Source organism: Schistocerca americana, chromosome 1 (genome assembly GCF_021461395.2).
Source record: "Schistocerca americana isolate TAMUIC-IGC-003095 chromosome 1, iqSchAmer2.1, whole genome shotgun sequence".
In the NCBI taxonomy this organism is placed as follows: domain Eukaryota; kingdom Metazoa; phylum Arthropoda; class Insecta; order Orthoptera; family Acrididae; genus Schistocerca; species Schistocerca americana.
The window spans coordinates 1,254,608,437-1,254,621,742 of record NC_060119.1 but is presented as its reverse complement, the minus strand read 5'-3'; the positions used below and the strand labels follow the sequence as shown (position 1 = coordinate 1,254,621,742).

Here is a 13,306-nt window from a genome sequence, read left to right as displayed (position 1 = left end):
CTCAAGATGTTTTTCTGATGAACAGATTTTAAAATATTGGTTTCAATGCCTGATGAAGAATCTGAAGATCCTCGTAAAGTTTGTGATATTGATGGATTACAAGAAGACGACATTACAGTGCTATAGATGATGAATAATATATCCCTCCCATTGATGAAATCAGTGGCTTCAGTTAATGGCATTGCACTTACTGAACAGAAACAGATTGAAAAGAAGCAAACCAATGTTGCTTTACATTTAGCAGGTATATTTGTACAGCCTTTACATTATTATTACTATTATTATTGCTGTTGTTGTAATTCAACTCATATTTTGGAAAGTATTATAGGGGTTTTCTAAGTTAACTGCACTGTAAAAACATTCAAAATTCGTTGTTTATGTTGTAACTGAATTATTGTTCTATATACATCAAACTACAGTGTGTCCTTGCTTCCAAATAACAGCATTAGAGACATTTGTGGCAGAAGGAAAGGAAGAACTCAAGTGAAAGGAAATACTTCCATTGGAAGTAGTGAAACAGCTAATGATGGAACAACAAAGGATGTTGTGCTCTCCAAAATTTTATGTTAAAAAACTTGTTTTTGCTAAGGGGCCATTATCCATTTCACATTTTGTCATATATATTTGGATTAATTATTATGTATAAAATGTTCATTGTACCAGTAATTCTTCAGAAGTCTGCAAAACTATATTCTAGTAAACTGTAGAAAAAGTATGAAATAAACTGGCATATATTCAAATGCATTTACTATTTTACAGGAGACAAATAAAATTGCACTCATCCAAATGACAGGTTTGTCCTTCTTGGTAGACCATAATCCTCAGCCCTTACAGCATTAATATTGTCTGCAGTGTCATTAATATACAGCATGAACAGCAAGGGTCCCAACACACTTCCCAGGCACCCTGAAGGCACTTCTACATCTGTGCATGACTCTCCACCCAAGATAACTTGCTATACTCTCCCTAACAAGATATCCTCAATCCAGGGACAAATTTCACTTGATACCCCATATGATCGTATTTTCAGTAATAAGCATATGCATTTTACTGAGTCAAATGCCTTTTGGAAGTCAAAAAATATCGTATCTACTTGACTGCCCAAATCCATTGCTGCAGGATGTCATTTGAGGACACCACAAGTTGGGTTTCACATGATTAATGCTTTCAGAATCCATGCCGATTAGCATGGAGGAGATCATTCGTACATCTGAGTTCAGAATATGTTCCTAAATTCTATGACAAATGGTTGTCAAGGATATTAAATGGCAGTTTTGTGTATCATTTCTGCTCCTCTTTGGGTGGATGTGTGTGACCTGGGCTTTCTTCCACTACAGGACATGGTTTCTTGTTTGATTGAGTCTTCAGTGTATTTAGATTAAAAGAAGGGCTGAGTCAGCTGCAAGATGGTGTAGAATCTGATAAGGATTCCATCAGCCCCTGGAACTTCATTCAGTTTTAATGATTTCAGCTGTTTCTCAGTGCCACTTACACTAAAATCTATTTCACTCATCTTTGCAATTGTACAAGAATTCAATTGGGAAACAACTCATAGGTTTTCCTTTGTCAGGCAACATTTCAAAACTGCAGTTAAGTATTTATTATTTTGCTTTGCTACCATCAGTTTCAGTTCCTGTCTCATCCATGTGTAGATACTAACAGCCTTTACTTAGGAACCAGAATTTCTTCCCATTTTGTGAGAGATCTTTTGATAATATTCTGCTGTGGTAGTTGTTGAAGGCTTCATGCCTTGCCCTCATGACAGGCAAACACATTTCATTCAGCATCTCTCTATCTACAGCCCTATGCTTTGTTACACACCTATTACACAGTAGTCAGTTTCATTAGGAATTTTTTTACTGTGACTGTAAACTGTGGAAGATTCCTCCCATCATGAACGGCTCCATGCGATATGTATGTATCCAGCTTATGGACAACTGTTTTTTTTTTTTTAAACTTGAGCCACAGTTTCACTACATGCTCATGTCCTTAACTGAAAGATTCAAATTCCTTGTTGATATGTGACACTACGCCTCTTTATGTGGTTTACTGAACATATAAATCTTCCTGCTTCTTTTAATTGCTTTTTGTATTTTGGTAAACATTATTAACGCAGCTGCCAATGATGCCAATTTAAATGTAGACATTCCGTATAGTTCCTCTCGTGTGCCAAGCCTTTTATCTCAGAGTAGCACTTGCAGCCTACATCCTCAATTATTTGCCGGATATATTCCAATCTCTGGCTTCCTCTATAATTTTTGCCCTCTACAGTACCATGAAAGTCATTCCCTGATGTCTTAAAAGATGTTCCTGCATCTCCTTGCCAGTGTTTTCCACATATTACTTTCCTCTCTGATTCTCTGCAGAATTTCCTCATTCCTTAACTTACAAATCCAGCTAATTTTCAACATTCTTCTGTAGCACCATATCTCAAATGCTTTGATTCTCTTCTGTTCCGGTTTTCCCATAGCCCATACATTCTCAGAAATTTCTTCCTCTTCTTTTCAAGTTCATGTGTAGCTTTTTGAAATTCAGAAATGAATATTTAATTTCCATTTAAGCTTTTTTCACCATGTCTTCATTTTTTTATGGACCTGATTTTTTTCTGGGCAACTATGCGTTAGAATGAGAAACATCAAACCCACTAACCCTGTCAGACATGGAGACCGGAGAGTGTTTGTACATAAAGACCTGCAAGCAACGTCCCACGTGTGGCTTAGGGATGATGCGGTGCGCCCGCCGCTTGTTTCGCCTTACTCTGGACCATACAGGGTAATCACAAGAGGAAGCCACAGCTTTAAAATCGATAAGGATGGTAAAGAAGAGACAGTCTCAATTGAGCGGCTTAAACCTGCTTACACCGAAGAGGGTACACTCCTTCCTCGGTCTGCAAAATCACCCCCAAACGTGGAGGCCAAAGAAACAGCAGATAGTCTCACCGAGCCCTCGGTTTCAGAAGAGGACAACGAAGCAGCAAGTGCAGAATAGGAGCAGCCAGTGCCTGCACCAGATGTTTTCTTGAGAGCTGGTAGAAAAATCAAGTGCAAGTTTCCCCACATACCTGGTGCACCCGGTTTCAAAAGGAAGGGGGCTGATGTGGCGACGTCATTTATCCACTGCGCCAAAAACAGCGGGTGAAAGCTGCAGCTGATAGATATTTATCTTTGCCGTAGTCGGCTTGGTTACGAGTTGTTTATTCTCGTTAGTTTTTGATCTGTGCTTGGAAAATAAAATGTTTTCTCATCTCATGAAAAAGCTGTTACTTCATAAAATATAAAGGCTCCCATAGTGTAGCCATGTATGGAAGTGAAACATGGACGATAAATAGTTTGGACAAGAAGAGAATAGAAGCTTTCGAAATGTGATGCTACAGAAGAATGCTGAAGATTAGATGGGTAAATGACATAACTAATGAGGAAGTATTGAATAGGATTGGGGAGAAGAGAAGTTTGTGGCACAACTTGACCAGAAGAAGGGATCAGTTGGTAGGGCATGTTCTGAGGCATCAAGGGATCACCAATTTAGTGTTGGAGGGCAGCGTGGAGGGTAAAAATCGTAGAGGGAGACCAAGAGATGAATACACTAAGCAGATTCAGAAGGATGTAGGTTGCAGTAGGTACTAGGAGATGAAGAGGCTTGCACAGGATAGAGTAGCATGGAGAGCTGCATCAGGACTGAAGACCACAACAACAACAACATTGTTTCTGTCCCTCTCACCTTATATTGTGCTGCTGTTACTCAGTTATCTTTTTCATTTGTAATCACTGTTCTTTTTGTTCTATGCTCCCTAAGGTAATAGTTTATTAATCTGTGTCTATCTTGCACCTATCAAGTTATGTCTTTCCCTCATCCATTCTTTATTTCTGAATAATTTCATTTCTGAGTAACCTGTACTGCTGTTGTTCACTTACAACATTTTAATATTTTCTATGTTTCTTTAATAATTCCGTTTTTTTTAAATTCTGGATTTGATACAACTCTTTTAAGGCCATTTCATCAAGTTTCCACCACAGTCACTCCTTGAAGTTCCTTTATTTCTTTGTAACATGTTCTTCCAAGGCAGTCTGTGTTTTTATTTCCATTAACTTGTGTGGGTCCCATTTCAGCTGCCTTCTTGTGTACTTTTCTAATGTAAACTGGCATTTCATTGGTATTGAATTACAGTCACTATCAGATTCAGCACCTGGGTAAATCTTGCAATTCTTAAGTTGATATCTGAACCTTCGTATTATCAAAATACAATGGATGTGATATCTTCTTTGATCCCTTGGCATCTTGCATGTATGCTTCCTTCTCTAAAGGGTTTTTTGAATCTGTGCTCTCAGATACTAACTCATGCCTAGCACAGAATTGTATCATTATCTCCGCCCTCCCCGCACCCCACTCCACTCCCATTTTACTTCTTAAGACCAAACTCCCCCCATAATTTTCTATTCCCTAACTTCACTGATGTCTGTATTCCAGTCTCATTTTATGTTTTAGTTCTTGTGCATTTTTACATATTTTGTAAGTTGGCCAATGTTCTTCAGCTTTATTGTCATCCACATCTGTAGTTGCTATGTGTTCTTGTATGGTTAAAACAAGTGTTGGATACCCATTCAGCCCCATCAGCAGTGTTCTTAGTAATCCACAATGTACTTGCACAATATTTCCATTGCGTAACACAGTCCTCCATCGGGTGACCCCTGAAGCCGAGCCCAGTGTGGAACAGGTCCACCGTTTATGACTATATGGAGCTAGACATTCCGTCCTTGATCCACGCCACACCAGGTGCTCCATCCGAGTTACACATCTGTCAGTAGCAGCAGCTGTGGTATTTTCTAGCCTTAGCTGTTCCGAGTGCTGTGCACATACTTTTTGGCTATTGTCAGTTAATAATTTTGTTGTCTGATGGTCTGTTCCACCTCCAAGTTGCACTGGGCATTCAATCTTCAGATTGCCATCATTTAAGGTTTCCTGTGGACTATGCTGTCATGTTACCATAGCCAGTCGCATCAGGTGCTCCACCTGATGTCTTTGCCTGCTAGGGGCAACTGTCAGATTATTTTCTGGCCTCTGATGTTCAAATTGCCATTTGTTCTCAAAATGACTGTCCTCAGGTACTTAATTTGCTGTCTAAAGTATCACTATCTGTGCCCCTTTTTTGGTTGTGCTGTGTTGCTCAGTCATCATTTCCAAAGTTACATCTCCCAGAGTTTTAATATTGCCTCTGTTACGTTTTTAGGAGATCGAGTGTCAGATTCCAGGAGGAACTAAACTGATGTTCTGTGTTACAGCTGATAAGATTCTGTGTGACCTTCAATTCAGTGGATTCTTTTCTAATGCTATCCCAGTATCTGGGTGTCCATGTCTGAATCTTGATACTTTCATAATTCAGAAAATGATTTACGTAGTTCCAAACAGTGCCCCGCTATAGCTGACTAAGAGTCCTTTCTGAGTGTGGTGTGCCATTGGTGCTCCCTACACCCTGATGGTGCTCTGGCTGACATGTAACATACCACATTGACATGATAAGTTGTGAAGGCCCAGTTCCTGTAGGCCCAGAGCATTCTTTACACTCCCTAACAGAGCCTTAATTTTGGTTAGCGGGCAGAAAACGCTCTTCGCATTGTATCTGATAAGAATTCTGCTGATTTTGGGAGATACAGGTCCAGCATGTGGCACAAAAAAGCAACCTTCTTTGTTTCTTCTTTTACTTCTACTGAAGCAAGGTGCAATGCCTTCTGAATGTATCTGGAAGAATATCTGTTTCTGCAGGACACAGACTGCAGTTGTTCTATCTGTGTTGTCAGGTTGTCTGGATTTGAAAGAGTTCATGTCCAGTGAACCAGAGTTTCGAGTGCACTCTTCTTCTGTGCCAGATGATTGCAGCTACTGGCTTGCAGGTACAGATCAGTGTGAATTGGTTTTTGGTAAATACTAAGACAAAAAGTGCCACCTACCTTCCTCTGGACAAAAACATCTAAGAATGGATGTTGTCCAGTCTTCTCCATTCCCATTGTGAATTTTGTGTTAGGGCGGCATGAGTTCAGGTATTCCAGGAAAACAAGGAGCTTTTCCCTGCCATGGGGCCAAATAACAAAGATATGTGGCAGCTACCGGCATGCAAGTGTAGATTGATATGAGTTGGTTTTTGATTCGGGCACAAACTCTTTCAGATCTAGACAACTAGGTAATGGAGATAGAGTACTTGCAGTTTCTATTCACAGAAACGGATATTCTTCCAGAGATATTAAGAAGGCACTGGGCTCTGCTTCTCCACCAGATGGGTCACTAGAAGTACAAGAAGAAACAAAGGAGATGGCTTTTTTGCCATCTGCCAAAATCAGCAGAATTCTACATAGATACAATGTCAAGAGCATTTTCTGCCAGCTAAACAAGATGTAGGCTCTGTTATCGAGTGTAAAGGATAAACAGGGCGTGCAGAAACTGGGCATTTACCACATACTATGTCAATATGGTATGTCACATATCGGCCAGACCAGATTCAAACAGGATTTTAAGCCAGCTAAAGTGGAACATTGTTTGAAACTTAATCATTTGATGAATTATGATGATGTCAAGATTCTGACACAGATACTCAGATAATGTGATAGCATTGTTAAAGAATCCATCAAAATAAAGGTCACACAGAATCTTATCAATCTGACACTGGATATCAACATAGCTCCTCCTGGAATCCAGCACTCAATCTTCTAAAGATGCAACAGAGGCAACATCCAAACTCTGAGAAAAATAATTTTGGAAATGATGACCCAGCACAACCGACACAGGAGCACAGACAGTGACACTTCAGACAGCAGATAAAGTACCTGAGGAATGTTCGAGAACAGGGACACTTTGAACACCAGTGACCAGAAAATAATCTGAAGGCACTCGTAAAGGGTATGGGCCTTGAATGGAGCAGCTGACACAGCTGGCTATGGTAACAGAACAGCATAGTCCACGGGAAAGCTTAAATGATGGCAATCAGAAGATTGAATGCCATGTACAACTTGGAGATGGAATAGAACATCAAATGACAAAATTAACAATAATAGAGAAGGAAAGTTGCTATTCACCATATAGCAAAGATGTTGAGTCGCGATAGGCACAACAAAAAGATTCACACAATTATAGCTTTCCGCCATTAAGGTGTTTTGTTAGCAATAGGCACACACACACACACACACATCCACACGTGCGTGCAAAAGCAACTTGCACACATGTCTGCAGTCTCAGACAACTGAAACCACACTGCAAGCAGGAGCACCAGTGCATGATGATGATGGGAGTGGCGACTGGGTGGTGGTAAGGAGGAGGCTGGGGTGCGGAGGGGGGGGGGGGATAGTGTGGTGGGGGTGGCAGACAGTGAAGTGCTGCAGTTTAGATGGAGGGCACGAGAGACGGTTGGGAGGGGGGGTGGGGAAGTAACGGAAAGGAGAGAGAATCTAAAAGACTGGGTGTGGCGGTGAAATGGTGGCTGTGTAGTACTGGAATGGGAACAGGGAGGGGGCTGGATGGGTGAGGACAGTGACTAATGAAGTTTGAGGCCAGGAGGGCTACAGGAACATAGGATGTATTTCAGGAAAAGTTCCCACCTGTGCAATTCAGAAAAGCTGGTGTTGATGGGAAGGATCCATATGGCACAGGCTGTGAAGCGGTCATTGAGATGAGGTATATCATGTTTGGCAGTGTGTTCAGCAACAGGGTGGTCCTTGTTTTTAGGCCACCATTTGTCGGTGGCCATTCATGCGGACAGACAGCTTGTTGGTTGTCATGCCTACATAAAATGCAGCACAGTGGTTGCAGCTTACCTTGTAAATCCCAAGACTGGTTTTACAGATAGCCCTGCCTTTGAAGGCAAAGCTGTTTCACAGAGAAAGACCGCATTGCAGTTCCTTCTCTAAATCCTCGCTGAAACGAAAAAATAGCTGATATCGAAATAAGTGTCCAAGGAATAGAAAAGCAACTGGAATCACGCACCAGAGGAAAGTCCACTGGACCTGACGGGATACCAATTCGATTCTACACAGAGTACGCGAAAGAACTTGCCCCCCCTTCTAACAGCCGTGTACCGCAAGTCTCTAGAGGAACGGAAGGTTCCAAATGATTGGAAAAGAGCACAGGTAGTCCCAGTCTTCAAGAAGGGTCGTCGAGCAGATGCGCAAAACTATAGACCTATATCTTTGACGTCGATCTCTTGTAGAATTTTAGAACATGTTTTTTGGTCACGTATCATTTCGTTTTTGGAAACCCAGAATCTACTCTGTAGGGATCAACATGGATTCCGGAAACAGCGATCGTGTGAGACCCAACTCGCTTTATTTGTTCATGAGACCCAGAAAATATTAGATACGGGCTCCCAGGTAGATGCTATTTTCCTTGACTTCTGGAAGTCGTTCGATACAGTTCCGCACTGTCACCTGATAAACAAAGTAAGAGCCTACGGAATATCAGACCAGCTGTGTGGCTGGATTGAAGAGTTTTTAGCAAACAGAACACAGCATGTTGTTATCAATGGAGAGACGTCTACAGACGTTAAAGTAACCTCTGGCGGCCACAGTGGAGTGTTATGGGACCATTGCTTTTCACAACATATGTAAATGACCTAGTAGATAGTGTCGGAAGTTCCATGCGGCTTTTCGCGGATGATGCTGTAGTATACAGAGAAGTTACAGCATTAGAAAATTGTAGCGAAATGCAGGAAGATCTGCAGCAGATAGGCACTTGGTGCACGGAGTGGCAACTGACCCTTAACATAGACAAATGTAATGTATTGTGAATACATAGAAAGAAGGATCCTTTATTGTATGATTATATGATAGTGGAACAAACACTGGTAGCAGTTACTTCTGCAAAATATCTGGGAGTAGGCATGCGGAACGATTTGAAGTGGAATGATCATATAAAATTAGTTGTTGGTAAGGCGGGTACCAGGTTGAGATTCATTGGGAGAGTCGTTCGAAAATGTAGTCCATCAACAAAGGAGGTGGCTTACAAAACACCCATTCGACCTATACTTGAGTATTGGTCATCAGTGTGGGATCCGTACCAGATTGGGTTGATGGAGGAGATAGAGAAGATCCAAAGAAGAGTGGTGCATTTCGTCACAGGGTTATTTGGTAACCGTGATAGTGTTACGGAGATGTTTAGCAGACTCTGCAAGAGAGGCACTCTTCATCGCGGTGTAGCTTGCTCGCCACGTTTCGAGAGGGTGCGTTTCTGGATGAGGTATCGAATATATTGCTTCCCCCTACTTATACCTCCCGAGGAGATCACGAATGTAAAATTAGAGAGATTCGAGGGTGCACGGAGGCTTTCAGACAGTCTTTCTTCCCGCGAACCATATGCGACTGGAACAGAAAAGGGAGGTAATGACAGTGGCACATAAAGTGGCCTTCGCCACGCACCGTTGGGTGGCTTGCGGAATATAAATGTAGATGTAGATGTTAGTGACTGGACTTGAGTAGGTGGTGGTAGGAGGATGTATGGGACAGGTCTTGCATCTAGGTCTATTACAGGGGTATGAGCCATGAGGTATGGGATTGGGAGTAGGGGTTGTGTAAGGATGGACGAGTATGTTGTGTAGGTTTGATGACAGTGGAATACCAATGTAGGAGGAGTGGGAAGGATATTGCAATTATGACGTGGATTACCAGCAGAAAACCCAATTTCCGAAGATGACTGTGTCTCTGGGAAAGTCTGAAGGCCTAAATCAATGTTATTTTACTTTACTACAGATAACCTTTTACTCTATTTCCAGTATATTAATTAATATTCCTACACCAGTTCTAAGATCTTAATCTGACCCTGTGTGAATAATCATAAGATCTAACCTATCCTAAAATGCTTATCGACATTTTTTCAATTTTAACCTTTAGATTTTCTAATTTCCCACACTGACTTAGTGCTCTAATATTTTACATGCCCCTCTTAATTATAATTTTTGCGTTCCATGTGTCCACCGTTATTAGCATTTTCTTTTTGTTTGATAGATCTTCCAAAGTAATTCCTGCTTATAGACTGAAATGGAGGACTATTTTACTTGTGGAATATTTTATTTATGCAGAAGTCATCATAAGATTTTTAGCAGATACGGCAGTTGCATGTAGAAAAATATGTGATTGTTTCATGATGCATTCCGCGTAATAGTTGGAACTGTTGAAAGTCGTCTCAGTGATGCCTGTAGGTAGCAAAATAGTGTTAGTACCAATTTCCTCAATTTTTTTAATGGTATACTTCTGTTTGTACAGCCAAGTTGTTGTTTCAATTTTATGCAAAGTATTTTGACGGCCGAACCCAGTTTCTCCAACAGGTGCTGTGAGTTGTGATGTTTTGTGTATCACTGCCTTTGTACAGTATGGATCTTCTCTGTGTATTAACTCCAGCAGAGAGGGTTGCTGCTTTCACTCAGTGAGCCACATCAGTGGTCACCTGATACTCTTCACCAAACAGACTGTCGCAGGCTTCACCATGACTGTGGCAAGAGACCATTACGGGGTACCAACAGCCAGACCAGTAGAACCAAGGGCTTATATGAGATGTTACTTCTCTGTTACTGCCACTTAACCCTGACCTAAAATGGGCAGAGCCTATCCTTCCAAGTGAGAGTTCAGATTGGATAGCTGCAGTCTGTTCTGTTGCACTGAAAATATGTATCATTGACTTATTCCCATAATCCAGTAAGAAGATAGCTGTTTGGTTTCTTTGTTTCAGATTGAAGTATAACCATATTGAGAGAAGACTGTGGGACTTAAAAGCCTGAACACAAACAGTTGCACAGTTTTATATTGTGACATTCGTCTGTAAGTATTGGTTCACTGTGGTAATTGTGAAGCTGCTATTAGTATGAAATTTGACCGAGCCCGAATACAAACAGTTGCACAGTTTTATAGTGTGACTTTCCATTTTTGTCTGTAAGTAGTGGTTCAATGTGCTAATTTGAGATTGCTAATAATATGAGATGAGTCAAAATGGGAAGAACATATCAGAATTGATAAAAAATGAAAAGAAGACCATTTGATTAGTTTGCTGTTGCTTCATTAGGCAAAAGATCTCATTTATTACCTGCATGGGAAAGAGAATTAAGTATGTGTATTATTCCAAAATAAAAAGGAATCCAATATACTGTACATATAGAACAGTGCTGATACATTACAACAGTGGCTTGATGTGGCGACCAGCACCATTGTTACAGACATTATATCTACAAAATGTAGATATGGTGTCTCTTCAATTCCTAGTGTAGTGGCCAGAACTCATGCCTGCAGGTATTCTTCTGTCCCTACAGGAGTCTTCTAAATTAAACGGTGCATATGAGGAGGAGGTATACTTGGAAAAGGCTAGGTGATACGGGAAGATTTCAGTTAGATTACAATGTGGTCAGACAGAGATTTTGAAATCAGATAATGGATTGTAAGGCATACCCAGGGGAAGATATAGATTCAGGTCAGAATTTAGTAGTGATTAAGAGTAGGCTGAAGTTTAAGAGATCAGATAGGAAGTATCAGTATGCAAAGAAGTTGGATACTGAAGCACTAAGGAATGATGAAATACACATGAAGTTCACTAAGGCTACAGATACAGCAGTGAGGAATAGCTCCATAGGCAATATAGTTGAAAAGGAATGGAGACCTCTAAAAAGGGCAAACTTGGAAAGAAAAACATAGGTACAAAGAAGGTAACTGCGAAGAAACCATGGATAACAAAAGAAATACTTCAGCTGATCGATGAAATAAGGAAGTACAAAAATGTTCAGGGAAATTCGGGAATACATAAATAGAAGTCGCTGAGCAATGAAATAAATAGGAAGTGCAGGAAAGATAAGATGAAATGCCTGCATAAAAAATGTGAAGAAATTGAAAAGAAATGATAGTCGGAAGGACTGACACAGCAGATAGGAAAGTCTAAAACAGCCTTCAGAAAAATTAAAAGCAATTATGGTAATATGGTAATATTAAACGCAGAGGAGAGAGCAGATAAGTGAAAAGACTACATTGAAGGCCTCTATATGAGGGAAGATTTGCCTCATGTGATAGAAGAAGAAACAGGAATTGATTTAGAAGAGTAGGGGGTCCAGTATTAGAATCAGAATTTACCAAAGCTTTAGAAGACATAAAATCATATAGGACAGAAGGGAAAGATAACATTCCATCAGAATTTTTAAACTCATTGGGGGAAGTGGCAATAAAATGACTATTCACGTTGGTGTGTAGAATGTATGAGTCTGGCAACATACCAAGCTTAGGAGTGAAATTAAAATTCAAGGCGAAAGGATATCAATGATACGAGTTGCTGATGATATTGCAATCTTGAGTGAAAGAGAAAAAGAATTACATGTTCTACTACATGGAATGAACAGCACAATGAGTACAGAATATGGAGTGACAGTAAATTGAAGAAAGACGAAAGTAGTAGAAATGAAAACAGCAAGAAACTTAATATCCGGGTTGATGGTCACGAACAGATGAAGTTAAGGAGTTGTGCTACATATGCAGCAAAATAACCAATGATGGACGGAGCAAGGAGGACATCTAAAGCAGGCTAGCACAGGCAAAACGGGCATTCCTGGCCAAGAGAAGTGTATTAGTGTCAAACATATGCCTTAATTTAAGGAAGAAATTTCTGAGAATGTATGTCTGGAGCACAGCATTGTGTGGTAGTGAAACATGGACTGTGGGAAACCAGAACTGAAGAGAATTTAAGCATTTGAAATGTAATGCTACAGACGAATGTTGAAAATTAGGTGGACTGATAAAGTAAGGAATGAGGAGTTCTGCGCAGAATTCAGAAAGGAAAGGAATATGTGGAAAACACTGACAAGGAGAAGGGACAAGTTGATAGGACATCTGTTAAGACATCAGGGAATGCCTTCCATGCATGGTACTAGAGGGAGCTGTAGAGGGCAAAAACTGTAGAGGATGGCAGTGATTGGAATACATCCAGCAAATAATTGACGATGTAGGGTTGTAAGTGCTACTCTGAGATCAAGAGGAATTCGTGGCAGGCCGCATCAAACCAGTCAGAAGACTGACGACTCAAAAAAAAAGGAAAGCCCCATAAGAAGCAGTCCATCAGAGTTAAATCCGGAGATCATGGCAGCCACAAGGTTGGACCAGCTTGGCCTATCCATCTTTAACCATACCGTCTGTTGAACTGCATGTGAGAAGTGAGCTGATGCATCATCATGCTAAAACCATATTTCCTGAGGGACATTCAGTGGCACAGCTTCAAAGAATGGACCCAATACATTTGGTAGGAAGACCAGGACCAGTTATTGAGTAGAAGTAGGTGTGGCTCAATCGTATCACTGTCCAGAATACTT

At 40.7% G+C, this 13,306-nt stretch overlaps 1 protein-coding gene across 4 annotated transcripts in view; it reads left to right on the top strand.

Annotated features, from left to right (window-relative positions):
* Window positions 1-13,306, top strand: part of LOC124560006 — a 57,520-nt gene that overhangs the window by 27,994 nt on the left and 16,220 nt on the right. For 2 of the 4 annotated variants that reach the window (XM_047130938.1, XM_047130976.1), the window contains exon 2: window positions 10,699-10,787. The exons of 1 other annotated variant lie outside the window; for it this stretch is intronic. The gene's annotated coding sequence lies outside the window, so the exon portion shown is untranslated. Of the gene's footprint in view, window positions 1-120; window positions 245-10,698; window positions 10,788-13,306 lie in introns of those variants that run through there. One more of the 4 variants, XM_047130951.1, reaches the window with a different exon arrangement.